Below are 14,678 nucleotides of genomic sequence, written 5' to 3'. Positions count from 1 at the left end.
AAGTGCAAAGTTCTTTAAAATACAGAGTTCTAACCTGAGAGCTGGGAGGGATGATAACCACTTTGTTTAAAGTGCTGAGGGAAATAGATAGTTTGTGCTCAGGCTTTGTGTTTTAGGCCAGAAGGATTAGGGAAGAAATCAAAAGAAGGTAAAGAACATCATACACAATGGAAGAGGAAATTCTTTAATTCTAGTTGTGATCTCATTAGTGGTGGAAAAACTGACAGTGCTTGCTGCTGTGGGAGCACACTTCTTAGTCTGCTGAGCTCGTGGGGGAAAAATATCACCAGAGGAACTCCCTCTCTGCCCTTGTGTTCTACACAAATATGGTAAATGTGTATGCACTACAGTGCAGTGAGAAAGTATAGTGGGGAAAAAATTGTCTTTCTAAAAAGTGATTTTGAACATGGTGATAAACTAGGGATCCAATCTCGTCTCACAGTACGCAGTGGTATTTACAGGAGACAGGAGTTGTAAAGATATACTTTAGATATACTCTTATGTATATCTAAAGAAAACTGAGGGTGTGTAAGAACATTCTCAATTTTAATTTTTATTTGATCAAGAAAATAAAAGGGGAGCACACTGGGCAGAAAGTTTCTCTGAATTAACGTGTTAATTCAGCTTCTTTTTTGTTCCCTTTTGACTTAATTCTTATTAGTCTAAGGAATAAAACAGAGCAAAAAGAAATTGCTTCTTTGATGAATAAGGGATGTACAGGTGAACACTTCTTGTACCAGGTGTTATTATGAAAGGTAATGAAGAGTTGTGTTTCAGAGGTTTTTTAGCAGGTACACAATTTTCTTTCTCTTTGGGAATATCTTTTTGTCTTGAGCACTTCTGTTTGAACAAAAGGTGAAGTCATCAGTAGTTCTCAACAGCAGCTGGGAATAATTGAAGCTGCTTGGAGTATGAAACAGGCACTTGATGAGCCAGCATCATGAGCCACTGATGACTGTACAGGAACACAGGAACTTGTATTCAAGAGGGAAGGTGATAGAACATGTCTCTGTATCCAGCACCTTTAACCATGTGCTGTCAGTCATTACAGGTATCCTGAGAATTAGCACATGCTGAAACCAGAGAGACCACAGAACACAGGTAGCTCACTGTCAAACAGACCTTCTCGTTACAGTTTTAAAGAATCTTTCAAAGAGAACTTAAATGGACTCAGTATTTTACCTAACATCCTACCAGAGAAAATTGGTTTAACAAGAGTTTTGATTAAAGTATGAAAAAATGTGAAACACCTACTTCTAAAATTTAGCTAAGAATGTTGGGTACTTTTTGTGATGGAAGAGGTGACATTACTCGTAGCAGGGGGAAACGGGGCCCTTTGGGGACTGTAGAAAGGGGAAGTTCAAGTATTTAAATAATGAGATGTCAGAAGTTTCTTCAGTGAGTTGTTAAGAGGAAACACTGCACAAACCTGTGCACAACACGTGCTTCTGTTGTAGTTAGTATCATTACTGTGGCATTGTAGACTCTAGTGAGACATCCGAATCCCTTTCACAAGATTCAACTCTCTTACTTCCCAGTAGGCCAGCAGGTAAATCTTATCTTTTGAAATGTTCACCTGAAATCACATTTTAAGTTGACTTTCCTTATTTATCATTTCTTTTTCTGTTTCCTTTAATAGCAAGGTTACTTTCCTCCCTCCCAGCTCAGCTCCCCATCCCTTTGTTTCTGGTATTTCCTAAGAAAAGCAGGGTGTTCTCCATGCCTCCCATACTGCCAAAGACTCAGTTTCTGACTGCAGGAAAATGCAATAACATGGTGTTACAGAGGAAAACTCACTTTACTCTATTGTGAGTCATTGGCAGAAATAAAGACTTTATTGTTATAATTACTTGACTACACTTTTAAGCTATACAGATCTGAAATGAGCCGAAAGCATGAACTTTTCATTCCATTTATGAGATGTCAGGAATCAAAGAGTATTTCAATGATTTGGTCAAATAACTATATTTCAAAACATACTGCAGGTCCCCTAAGGATAATTTAGGATTATACAAAGCAATTGCAGTACACGTTAAATATGTTAAAAGCTTTCATTTTTTCATGTCTTAAACATGTAGGATTGATGTTTCTTTGCTTGGTGTTCCCTGTAAAATAAACATTCATGTCTTTCCTAGACTTATTTGGAAAAAAATGGAAGATGATCCTGCAAAACAGCAAAGAAATCTTGTTTTAATTCATAATTTCAATTTGATTTGAGGGGGCAGAATTTAGATTACAGAGTTCAGGAAAAAACACAGCAAACTTGTTTTGCCATTGCCTCGTGTCCTAAGTAGCCGGTTTTGGGGGATTTAAAGCAGTGTAGTGGTAAGCGAGTACAATGCCAGCAGTTTCAGATTCATTTTCCCTGGTTATAAGTAACAGAAACAGAAGGAAGTTGGTGTATAACTGTGTCTATGTGGTAATTGGTGATCAGCTGGCAACACAAGCTTTCTCATTCGGCAAAATATGTAAACTCATGAATTTAAGCCCAAGAACAGTCCCACTGAAACCGGACAGCATCAGTGACAAAATTTCTGAGAAACGTACTTTTTTAGATCAGAACCAGTAAAGCACCTGAATACCTAATAATTAGGTGTGTCAAGCCAGGTCAAGTATCTCTACATGGGACCTGTAAAGAGCATTCCCTATGGCTATGGCAGGAAATGTTGAGAGGAACAGGGCTATTCCGAAAATAATCACATTCCTCTGAGATTCAGGTAGATTTCTGTTTTCTAAGGAAGTATTTCCATTCACAGAGCATCACAGCACTGAACGACCCTTGAATGTAGCTATCTAAGATCAAAAGTAGTTATATAGGTAGCTACCTATGTAAAGCAGGATCTGCAAGAGTAAATTCCTACTCTCCCACCAAAGAGAGAGCAAACTGGGTTGTTCTCTATTCAGATGTGGTCAGTAGTAGCAATAGTGACTTTGCACTGGAATTTCTCTTGTCTTTAAAGAGCCGATCAGTTTCAGCATCAGCCTTATTTAAACCTGGTCAGGATTAAGAATCTCAAGGAAATCACAAAAGTCAGAATGAAGTTATTGCGGAGAGATGCTGAGAAGTGGTTTCTTGATCCAGGTTACTGCTATAGCTGAATTCTACTAAAATCCTTCAGGAATTCCCTTTTCACATATTTTTGTAGTTTTGTTCTTTTATGTATGTGATGGATGATTCATAAAGTTTCTCGGTTTACACACACACACATATATAATATTATAAATATGTATATGAGTGTCTTTGGGTGGCTGCGTGCTACTGTTTCAGCCTTCATTTGTATGTCAAAATGAAAATAGATCCAAAGAAGCCTGATACCACAACTATATTTTTTTCTTTCTTTTTAAAAGCATACTTAAGAGAACCTAATGTGATGGACATTCACAACCAAATCAGAACTTACCTTTCTGCTGTAGTTCCTCTCCTTCCACAAAAGCTAACACCATTAGTAGTTGAATGGGAATCCAAATAGGAGAGCAACTGTACAGAAATACAGCAGAATATTTAAACTGAGCAATCCTTGAGTGACAGTTTGGGAGTTTCTATAATCTACATGCATAGCTGAGACCTTTATTTCCCTTAAGAGGATGTTGAGGATTTCTGCAAGTTTAAAATAAATTGTAACTAATAAAACAAACCAAAAAAACCCCCCACCAACCCCAACAAAAACCCCCAGTGTAACAAACTGTGTTTCCTTGTAATTAAGTTCTGCAGCTTCTCATCTGATGTGCAATTTCTTGACTATAATAGAGAGAGTTCATTGCCAAATACTTGGCATCATTATTTATGTCTTTCCTTCGCTTGTCGTGTAGCCACATGCAGAGGAGAGAAATGATTGGAATAAGATGGATGTTGAGAAAAATGTGTTTGTTCATTTGGAAACTGGAGTTTGTTTATAAACCCCACAGATGGCTTCTAATTCCATTTCAAAAGCTTTTCAAAATAATTAAACAAATGTGTTTGATGCTGAATTAAAAAATAAATTTAAGAAGTGAATTTCTGTTTCCCTGGAATGAGGGTGAGTAGATGGTGACTGCAAATGATTACCAATTGAGCCAATGTGGTCTTAACTGCTGGGTGGAAATGAGTTCTCTATCGTGGCTCATGTCCTTTCTCAAGCTTCTGTCTGGTTTGAGATTACGACTTAAAGCAGGTTTCCGAACTCTCTCCAGGCTCACCTTTTTTTTGCTGTTTGCGTGTCTTTCCACCTCACAGCAATCGGAGATGCAAATTCTGGTGTGTCTTTGATTTAACAAAGGCAAGCTGAGGTTTATAGAAGTTCTTGAGACTTTGGCATTTCCTTTCCCCTCTAAAATCTGTTGGGTTTTAGGGCACATATAGGGAGAAAAATCAACATAGTGTTTGGCCCAGTGAGGCATATTGGTTTACTGGAAATAGTCCTACATTTGTAAGCATTCAGCCTTAGGGATAAGTTTTAATTGCTAACCAAAGCTAAACTTTACAACTGAAATGGGGAAATCAAGCTCCTTGATTTTAATACTTCAAGCATGGAACAGACCAAATTTCTAAGATTTTTATTTTGTATCTTATTCTCTTTTGTTGTACTGTTAAGTTTGAGGTCATTGAGAGATCCATCTGAGTGCCATTTGGGTTGTACATTGATCATAATTCTTCTGAAGACGGGCTGAGCATTTGAATTCAAACTGCTTTCCACACAAACTTGCAGAATGGCTCATAGCTAGTACTCAGATCTTGAAATGCTGAAAGGGTTCAAACTGTCAAAAAGTGTGTTTGTCTTGGGAAAAGGTATTTTTACACTGATATGGAAAAGGAATCTTTACTCAAGAAATTACTTTTCTACCTCTAAGAGGACAACTCCATCTTGGAGTTTTTACATTCAGGACAAAGGGCCAAAAAATAAATGTACAGAGGATCAAACTGTGGCTCATGATCCTTGCATAGCTTCATTCTGGGACTGCTTAGCAATGGGGAAAGCTCAGCTGGGACCAAAGCTTCTGGTGAATTTGAGTCTCTGCCTGTAGGAAAGAATGGCTGAGGCCAGTGTTGCTGGGTCACTCTGTATCCATGTCAACTCAACTCTGCCCCAGAAAGGAAAAGGAGCTATCATCATGTGAACCTCTGCTGGAACTCCTCTCTTTTTCCCCAGCTTTCTGTAACTTGTCTCTTGGCTCTCAGAAATATGAAGGTATTTTAATGTTGCTTATATAGTCAGTGTTGTATGACTAAAATCATGCACATGAATGAGCATTGTAAAGAGTCATCTGAAGGACAATCTATAAGTATGTTTTGCTTGAGATCTCTGTCTCTCGAGAGTTGATATTTTCAGTGACAAAGAACGTATCTCCTGACAGATCTTATACTTGTTACATTGCTACCATATTTATAGAAGAGGTCATTATATATGTCATGTTTCTGAGCTTCAACTCAGAAATGCTTCTTTGACTGCATTAAAATAATGCCAACAAGAAAAGAATGTGTTTAGCCCGTGTTTCAAATTCTGTGTCCCTTTACTCTATGATTTCTTTCCCTCTGTACCACTTGACTCGTAAGAACTTCTGAAACAAGTCGGAGCTGCACAGTTATTATTTCCAATATTCCTTAGCACCGCCTACCATTCTAAAAAGCGATTTGCATTTATTTGAAAAGTAATAGCTCAGTGTGGAAAAAAATGAAGAATGTATAATAGCATGGCAATGAGAGTCTACTTGACCTAGGAGATCACTATGCGTCTCTTTAGGAGAACTGGGTTTTTATAGATATTTTTCTTTGCAATATCCAGGACATGAATTCTCAATTCAGTCAGGCATCAAACCATATATTTTCTCTTGTTTATGTTAAAAGCAATTACTGGATCTGTGAGATAGTAGAAATTATTCTGAGATCTTGATCCTGTGAGGCTCTAATAGCATTGCACAGCCCAGAACATGGTGCTGTCTTTACGTGACAAAGGCACTGAGTGGAGGAAGGTGTAGATAAGTTGGTGTTTCTCTTGGAGCACAAAGTAAGAGACCATTAAGAATGCTTCTCATAAATTCATACTCAGACTGTTCCTCATTTTTCACCTAGTAATTGGCTATCTACTGATAATCTCTCATCCATCAGAGATGATAAAATGGATTCCTGAGGAATATAAAATCCAGGATGTCTGTGAGATGGTCAGTAATATGGGTAGAGATGAGACAGGTTAAAATACAGAAGTTCTTTCACATGAAGTAATTAACCTGTGTTCCAAAAACCGAGGAAGCTACTAGCTGAGTTTCAGCCTGGAAGCTGCGTGACTGAAAGCACCCCTTGTCTGCAGTAAAGTCTCTGAGGAGTGGCAAATCCCACCATGATGTAATTAATTTCTAGTGCTGGTTTCAGTGACTGTTCAGATGCTTCAAGTATAGCACTTGAGATGTGGGATCCTCTTAAGTGAATCACAGACTCAGTTAAAAATGTCTACTCATCCATCATTCAGCAAGGATGAGCTATTCCACTATGTAGCTGGTATCATAGCAGCACCTTCTTAATGTTCAGCTTAATTCTTTTCCTGTCTGAATTTTATCACTCACTCCAGATGAGTCTCAGGAGGAATTTTTCCTAGTTCTGCTTGGCCAGACTTCCTGCTTGGCAAAGAACTTCTTATTTGGCAGGCCGAAATCTGTTACTGAATAGGCTATTGCTTCAGCCTAAATGCATACCAGCAAAATCTGAAATCCTCCAGAGCCTTGCAAAAGAAAAGAAAGAAGGGAGGTGGGGAAAGGACAACCTGTCCCAGACTACAGTGGGAGATATCCCCTTTCTTATCTGAAAGGCCTCAAGCAGCGTTACTGGTGACTTATGACTAAATCCCACAATGTGCTGTGTTCTTTAGGTAAGCTCACCTTGAGAGTCTAGGGACGTGACTTCAGCATACAGTAGAAGAAGGCAAAGAGATGTACCCAGCTGGTGCTTCCACATGATGTACTGCCAAACTATGCGGAGGCACGAGTTCCTGAAAGTGGTAGATCACTACCAGAAAGCAGCTGGTCCTAGCTAGCTAGGTTTATCTGCAAGGCTAATTAGCTCATATGCAATGCCATGCAACTGGGGCTACAATGTTTTCGGCACTCTAGCAGGCTCAGCTGACAGCAGGCTGGAGCTTTCCTTGCTATGCAGATGTGCGAATACGTGCTAAACTGCCTACTCCCTGAGGAAAGAGGAGCACCTCGGTTCTCCCACACAAGTGTCAAAGCAGGCCATCCAACCATAGGTTCAGTTTCTCTCTCTGGCCTAGTATTTCCCTACCTGTCTAAGCAAAATGGAGCAACTTCAACATGAATGCTTGAGAGACACCCAGCTCAAGGGGACTAAACTGTCCGCTAGCTAGCGCATACTCCTGGTAGAGCAGCTGTGGTTGAAGTGGTCATAACAGGTAAAGGACTTGAGTCCTTGCCTTCTGCATCCCAGGCAAAAAAAAGTACGATCAAATACCCTGGTCTTACTCACTCATAGGTGTGTGTTTATTCTTACAGTCTTGGCTGCATTCTAATTCAGATAATCACAATCTGAATAATTAAGAGTGTAACCTTTATTTGCTGTTAGAAAAGCATGATATTTCTATTCTCTGAAGTTCTCATACTTGACATTGTGCAAAGGATCTGCTGTGCCTTCTACATGATGCACCCATATTTTGGAAGGAAATGAGTAATCTCTTGAGAGATGCAAACCGAACCTCTTCAGACATTCAGTAAGAGTTTCTGGCTGCATGTGACTAGCAATGTGTGGTGTATTTTTACCTTTTTATTTCTCAGTTTTCTATGAGTGCTTCAATTAGTTCTCTAATGGGCTAAGCTAGAAAGGGTGCAAAGTATTCTGGAATTGCTAAGTTCAGCAAAGACTGAGCCATGTGAACTGGATTTCAGGTATCTGTAAATGTGTGATTAAGAAGAGAGGAAGAACTAGCTAGGCTGGGATGGAAGAGCTGAGTTTGAATGTGGGAGGGAGAAGTTAAAAAGGAATCCTTAAATAGTTGAGATAAGCTTTAGTATCCTATCTTTATTTGAACCAGGCAGTTGAACATTCATAGCCTGTCTATCTCGCATCTGTGGCCCTTGAGATAGGCCTTGTATAATTCATCACTTAGGGAGCAGTACATTTGTAAGGATTGATGTTGATGTAGATCTGTCCTTCTTCCTGGGGTAGCTAATAACAAACGGTGGCTTTCCTCCTGTGTAAGGGAAAGAAGCTTTGCAGGAGTGCACTCGGCACATTCCATTTTGCCCAAAGGCTCTCAAAAGATATTTGGTATGATGCTCTTTTTGCGGTTCTGGCTGGCAGTTCCTGCGTGCTAGATAGTGGTGTGCAGAGTTTGTGGTAGTACCAGATCTGTCAGAATAACAGGACAGTTTTATTCCTTCTTTCTGTTGTCTCTGCCTCTCCTACCCATTCCCCTAAGGAAAAATTTCATTAAATTCTTGTAACAATTAAAGAAGGGCTGGTTTTAGAAAGCAAACTGGGTGGAATATGAATCCCAGCTAAACCATTATGTGTATAAATATCTTTATCTTAACCTATCTTGCAAAAGATAGGAAGAGGGGCTTTTTGCTGATGGGACTTCCAGGTACAATGGACAGCAGATAAACTGCAGACTTTCTTACTAGTTCTCATATCCATTTATATATCACTGAATTTGCTCTCTTATCATATCTTCGAAATCTCAGGTGACTCAGACACAGATAATTTCTTGTAAATTCAGTGCAAGCTGGCTGAAACTTTAACATCTCCAGGAGTCTTAATAGCTTTCCAGATCTGACTTGTTCAAAACGCTGTTCAGACATGACCTGCTTAATCCTTCCAACATTTCAATAAAACGTTTAGCATATATAAGTAATGTTTTAGAGGTGAACAAATAGCTCATAATACTTCATTTATTGCCAGTTGTACATTTCTGCAAATTAAAAGTCTGTGAACACATTGCAAATATTTCAGACATGCATTGTTCAGAAGAATCTGGTAAATTCCTGAACAAATGTTTTCTTTACCAATGAATCACAAATGATTGAAAAAGTAGTATACAGGAAGCAAAAAGTGATGTGGGGTTGGTTAGCAATGATGATCATGTGATACTGTGTCATCTGATGATTAGTCTATTTATATAAATCATCAGCATAGTGCAAATTTTGTGCCGTAACAGCATTCAGCTCCTCCCTTATCTATCTACCAGAAATTCAGAAACATGGAAATGTGCAAAACCAGAGTTTCTGTCTCACTAATTTTATGAAATCTATTTTCTGTGCTTCCATCCCAGCCTCACATAAAACTCCTGCCTGCAGAGTCACCCAGAATTACCTTCTTTTGCTTATTTATATCAAGAAAACAGTTTCCCTCAGAAGTCACTTATTTTCCTCGACAATTCCCACATAAATTATGTAGAGCTCAGAAATTAAAAAAAAGCTCTCCTCACTGCCACCTCTACATGCTCTGAGTGAGTTCCAAGGGACAAACTGGGGGGTTTTCCTGCCCTGTGCATTCTCCACCCATGGAGGGGCCCTTAGTGCCATTTGGGCCTGAGCCGCCTCCTGGGGCTCTCTGTCTTCCAGCTGGGCTCGGGAAGAGCTGTCCCGGCTCTGGCTGGGTATGCCCTGCCAGGAAGGTGCAAATCTTCATAAGCAAGCTGCTGCTGGTGCACCGGCCAGAGCCAAGTTCACCGATTCCTGGCTAGGTTTAACCTGCAGAACTAACAGGGTTTACAACATGTTTTTTGGGGAGGGGGATGGTAGTTGCGGCTGCTGTCTGCACATGTAACAAGGCAGAAGGACTGCCCATTTGAGGAAGAAGATGCTACTGCTACAGCAATGCATTACCTAAAGCCGTATATGAGGGGCAGGCTGTTTGGTGTGTATTTTACCCAGCAAGTTTAGCAGTCTGAAACCTAGCACTGCTATGCCTCTCAGCCTCCTCACTCTGTTCATCATGTGATGTATGCACACCTGCACCTTCCCTCCCAGAGCCAGACTGGAACCAGCTATTATCTTTGCCTCTGAAAACAAACATGCCTATTATGGTCTAAAATTAGGATACTTTTCCTTCCCTTCTGCCTTTCGCAGGGGTCATAAAGTGACTAACAGGGAGACTGCTGAAATTCAGTAAGTTTCTGTTTATATACAGACCAGGTCTGGGTTTAGTGTTCTTCCTAACTGGAAAAGACAGGCTTAACTATTCATTCCCACACTGCTATGTTTAGGGCACAGCCTAAATCTGGCTATGTTATATGTGGCTATGGCAAGACTGGCGCAAACAGGCCTTGTATGAACAGAAGTTGTTCCATGCATGAATCCAACTAAAGTTAGGTTATACTTTCTTTAGATAGAAAAATATCAGTGAGTATAAATCTGATGCAATCCCTCTGTCCTCTCAGATTGTATATACAGAGGGGAAAAAAGGTATGCAGAGTTAAAACAATATAGATACTGGGACTAAACCAAACACTGTTCACAGCTGGCTTGACTCAAAATTCCTGAGAATCAGTAGAAGACTTCCCTTGTCTTTGAACGGCTCTAGTCAGGTCCACATTAGGCATAAAAGCCCCTAAGGATTTCTCTGTAGGTACAGTTAACAGTTTGCTTATGCAAATATGAAGTGTTTCCTGAGTCATGTGAATGTTTGCATTTTGTAAAGCTCGCCTGCTCTTCTGGAACTTTAAATGTTTCATTTAATTATTCCAACATGCTGCATAGAAGGGAGAGTGGATGAGAAAGGATAGGGGCTAAGAAAAAGGAAAAATGAATGGAGATGAGAGAGAGGTCGAGGTAGAAGTCAAAAATCAAAAGGAAGAGAATGGACAGACAGCGGGGAGGAGAGTGAGGGAGACAAGACAGCGCATCCTGGAGATGTCTCAGCATGAGCTTTGTTTACCTGTTGTTAAACTGCAAATGAAAGAAATGAAGATGGGAACAGAGAAAGCTTAGCACAAAGATGGCAGCTCACGCTCCGCTGTATCGGTTTCCAGTTCTTGTTGCATGGTGTGTGCTGGGATGGCCAGCCAGGAGGCAGGAGGGGCAGAGGCAGACTGAACCCACCTATGGAGAAAACATGTCTCCCCTTCTCTCCTCAGTTCCACTGGACTCCCCTGACCCCAGACCTTTACACAGCTGCGCATGGCTCCGTTGGTCAGTCATGCATCCAGCATGTCCGTGCTGCCTGCTCGGGCACCTGGTGGCAGTAGCTGCTCGCAGGCTTCTTCCCCCACCTCCAGCAGGGACGTGGTACCTCGCTGTGTGGTTCGGAGTGGGGACTGGAACCGCCATCTCCTGCCCGTGTTCTGCCAGAAGCCATGTGGGGCAGCCAGGGAGCGAGGGCTGTGCGGCTGGGCTGGGGGCATGAAGTGCGATGGGGCCGTGCAGCCCGACGCAGAAGAAGCCTTGCTGCAAAGGGTTTCTTATGGCCTGCTGGGGTGATTCCGGCTGTTCAGACTTCTGCCTGCGTTGTGAGTTGTTTAGGGATCTGGGGTAACCAGTAGAACAGGCTGGTGAATCCAGGCGGTAGGTGCCAATCTGGGTTACTGCCTTTTTCAAAAGTAAACAACTAGGAGCCATTGTTCATCTTCCTAACTCTCTGCAGGACACAGGCTGTAAATTACATCTAGGAACAAAAGGCTGATGGGAGTAGAACCGGGTGCCTGACTTCCCAAGGGAGTGCTCTGCCCTCCAGCCAGAAGAGCAGCTTTTCTGGCTTGAGCTGGCACAGGCTCTTCAGGTGCCTTCCCCTCGGTGCCCGAGCCCACGAGGACCATGCAGTACAGGACTTGCCACGCTGAAGCATTTACAGCCATTTCCATTACAAAACCTGGTTTCAGGGTTGATCGTGGCAATTAAATTCGGTCTGAAATGCAGGAAACAACATTGCAGACTAGGAACACAGGAGGAAATCTTATTGAGATTACAGTTAAATGGGTATAAAATCCTCCCACCTCCTCCAAAAGTGACTTACAGCCAGTCTCACAGACCAGCTGTGGTCTATGCAGAATGTACGCTGCCACGACCAGGATTACCTAGTGGAATTTGTGCTTTTTATATTCACCAAGACTATGTTCTTCAGCTCCCCATAACAAGCTTGAAATTTCCACCAAAATATGTTCACAGAAGGATTTTTTTAATTACAAAAAAAAAGTCTTTCTGCTGAGAATAGAAAAAAGGAGGTTTTCAACTTTTTTCTTTTTTTGAAGTCTCTGTGGTTTACAATAGAAATGCCAGCTATTTTGACAGACACAAAGTTCCATTCTTCCCTCCTTTCAATTGTTCCCATTTGATAGTGAAACCAATCTCCATTGTTGTAGTTTTTTCCATCGTAAGTTCAGGTACATTGACTTTCTGGTCTGTCTACATAATAAAATCCAAATAAATATACATTGTAGGGAGGGCCTGGCCCACTGAATTCAGTGGAATTTTGGCCTTTGACTTCAGCTAGGCCAGAATTTCGTCCTCTGTGGGGATTGCCACAAAAACACCTCTTTATATTGTTGTAAGCCACGTGTGTTGCTTTTCTAGGGCTCCAACACATGTGCTCTCTAATAGCATCTTTATCAAAATCAGTTGGTGCTGGCTACAGTTCACATATGTGATAAAATCATGAATGAGCTGTTTCAGTGTTCCTGTACTATATTGCACCATCGTAGATTCAGTATCCGTTGTGTCAAAGGCTTCAGTGAAAAACACTTCTTTACATGGTGGGTTTTATCATTTTTAGTTGTATTGTTTCATTCTGTTTTGAAAACTTAATTTGTTTGGTACCATTTATTATTTTACAAATCTTTAGTGCCAGTAATGTAACTGCCTGTTGCCAAAGGAGTAAGCAAATTCCACAAGCTCGAACATTTAACCATGTGATTTGTGTTGTTAACGATAATGTCTTGGGAACAAATCCGTAATGGGAATAAACTGATAGGCTCAACTTAAAGCAATGCTCTGCTTCATTTCCTCAGCTGAACATATGCTTTAGGATTTTTCTGTTCCTATGCACTAGGATTATCCCAAGCTGAAGGAAAAGTTACGTATTTCTCCAAAAGAAGCCCCCAAACCCAAAAAAGCTTTTCCCAGAGCTGTACATCTCTGACTAAATTTTCTGGGTAGCATCAGGTTCTGCACCCAGGCTAAATTTGGGCTGCTGTCTGCCTCAGGCCAACATGTTTTAGGGGAGAAATTCCATGTTTGGGTGGGAAAGAAGGGAATATTTTTGTGTCAGCTTTTTTATTTATTTGTCAGCGGCAGCTCTTTGAAGTGCTCAGTGCGTTGGAATGCAAGTGTGTGTCCTAGGCTGGCTGTGAGCAGGCAGGTGGCATGTGAAATGGACAGACATAGTATCCTGTTCATTATTTCTGTCACATGAAATGACTACCATGATGAATGGTTTTTCTTGTGTACATCTGTCTTTTCCTTTTGCATTAGGTATTAGCAATCCATGCACCTGGTCTAAACATGCCTAATCTTAGCCCAGTTTTATAGAGCAACAAGCAAGAGACTTTCCAGCGTGATATATCACCCACCCCCACCACACACACGTAGAAGTACTGAGAAGTCTAAGATGCATATCAAATAATGTTCAGTATTGAGAAAACAACCTGTTCATAATCTGATGTCAGAAGGGCTAGAATTAGAAACTTCAGGCCACGAAGAGATTAGGAATTTCCACTCCTGGTAAAATGAGATTTTTGCCTCTGTAACTCTTGCCCACATCCCTGAAATGGACTTTATTCTGCTTTTACATGTGCCAAAGAAAATTTATTTTCGCTTCTTCATTCCGTATAATTGTGAATATAGGCCGTTAACAGAGAGGTATTTAATCAAAAAAATAAGATTCAAAGTTACCTGAATTTTAACTACATATTCCATTCTTTTGTTTTATCCGTAGGGGTGAATTTTAAAAGTCATTTAGCAATTGAAGAAAACTCTGTAAACTTACAATACACGTTAACTGTGCACCAGCGTTTTAAATCCCACTAAACTTCATAAATTTCAATGCCAAAATATCTATAGCTATAAATGTACAGGAATTCACAGAACTATTTCTTTTCCATTATAAAGAGTAAGGTGTGTAGGAGATTGTTTTTCCCTTGCTTTTAAAGCCATTTGTTTAAAAAGAAAAAGTAGCATATTCAGTAAATAAAATGTGTTTTATCTGTAACTTCAAAGTTGCTAGCATCTTAATAAAAAGATCCTCTGTGTTCTCAGGAAAGATTTTCACTTTAACTGTGTCCCATCAGATACTCTAGACGTGTAGGAAAAGCCTGTTAGGACCTGTTGCTAAAAATTTGGCTGATTGAGGAAGGGATAGCCAGCCATCTCTAAGTCAAAAGTCAAAGGAAAGGCAAAGTCCTGAAAATCTCTTTGTGTAACGTTCTTGTGCCTGTACCTGGAAAGACCTGTCTGTATTTTTCCATTGTTCCTGTTAACAGAGATTAAAAATTAATGAGAAAATTCTTTCAAGTGGGAGGATCAACAAAATGGTAATCTGATATAGAACTATTAATTTCAAATTTGCCGAGTGAAACTGAAATCGGGGCATTGCTGGCTGTCAGTCATTGCCACGTGTCAGTTGTTAAAGGTGAGATGTACTGGCTTCAGTAATCGCTGGCCAGCCCCTCCTTCCACTGCATGCAAACCAGTGTCACCATTCTGCAGCCCTGAAGAGAGGCCAGTGTACGGAGACACCACGAGAAATCGCTGAGGTGCACAACAGA

This window comes from Leptosomus discolor, chromosome 3 (assembly GCF_034619465.1).
Source record: "Leptosomus discolor isolate bLepDis1 chromosome 3, bLepDis1.hap2, whole genome shotgun sequence".
NCBI classification, from domain to species: Eukaryota; Metazoa; Chordata; class Aves; order Leptosomiformes; family Leptosomidae; genus Leptosomus; species Leptosomus discolor.
This window is presented reverse-complemented; position numbering follows the sequence as displayed.